Genomic DNA, 1,061 nt, shown 5'->3' on the forward strand with positions numbered 1-1,061 from the left:
TCACTGGGACTCTGCCCGCGGCACCTCTGCAGCTCCTGGTCCTGCCTCCGACACCCGCTGTCCGGGCTCTCGCTCCCTGGCACACGCACGCACGTGGGCATGTAGTGGACGAGCGCTCTGGGGATTCTCCAGGGCTCAGGGCAGCCCTGGCCAACCTCGGTCCCTGCCGAGGAGCGCTCCCTTCCTCCCGTGTTCGGCCGTCCCTACACTGTTCGAACCTGAAATTCTTTTTTCTAGGAAGTTCCCCCAGAGATCACTCGCGGGCTTCGCTTTGCTCTCAGGAGATGCCAGCCAGGGTCCAGGGCTGTGGCACAGAGAGAGAGCAAAGGCGAGCCTGGCTCCCCACCATGCCACCAGCGCCAGGTGGCCCCTGGGGGCCGAATCCTCTCTCCCCCACTACCTGTCCCCCGCCCCCAGCAGCTTGGGGCTGCTGAGCTGTGGAATATGAAAAAGCTCCTGCCACCGTGCCTGGCCGGCGTGTGGGAGGTCAGGGTCTCTTGTCGCTGACACAGCATTCAACCAGCCGTCAGCCAGGTAGCAGGTAGAACTTCAGAGCCTCATCCTCAGGTTCAGAGCCAAAAGTCCAAGCATCGCAGCAGGCCTGGGGGTCACGCCCTCCAGCTGGAGCCCAGCAGGAGCTTGGATTTGCTTTCCCCAAAGCTGTCAGGATTTTATCTTACTTTTCTTAGAATTTGAACTTCTTGGCTTCACTAATTTAAACCAAGAAGACATTTAAAATGCAAAAACACACAGTGATTATAACCATTAGGTTGTTCCTGGGGAGCCCAGGCCTCTCTTGGATTTTAGGAGAGACCCAGCCAAAATTGTGTGAGCAGAGGACACGGATTAGAAGGTGGTTCCTGGGACTGAGGAGCTACGGCTCAGTCCTGGATAAAAGGGGGAGCGGGTAGAAAGAACTTAGAAGGAGGCCCTTGGCATCAGCAAAGGGCAAACAGACCCCACCTTCAAAGGAAACACGTGCAGATCAGAGATACCTGAGCCCAGACATCTCAGGGGCTAGGGAGAGAGAGGTAGAGGGATTAGGAACAACCCAGGTTCTG

The sequence above is a fragment of the Mandrillus leucophaeus genome, unplaced genomic scaffold, assembly GCF_000951045.1.
Source record: "Mandrillus leucophaeus isolate KB7577 unplaced genomic scaffold, Mleu.le_1.0 Scaffold65, whole genome shotgun sequence".
Taxonomy (NCBI): domain Eukaryota; kingdom Metazoa; phylum Chordata; class Mammalia; order Primates; family Cercopithecidae; genus Mandrillus; species Mandrillus leucophaeus.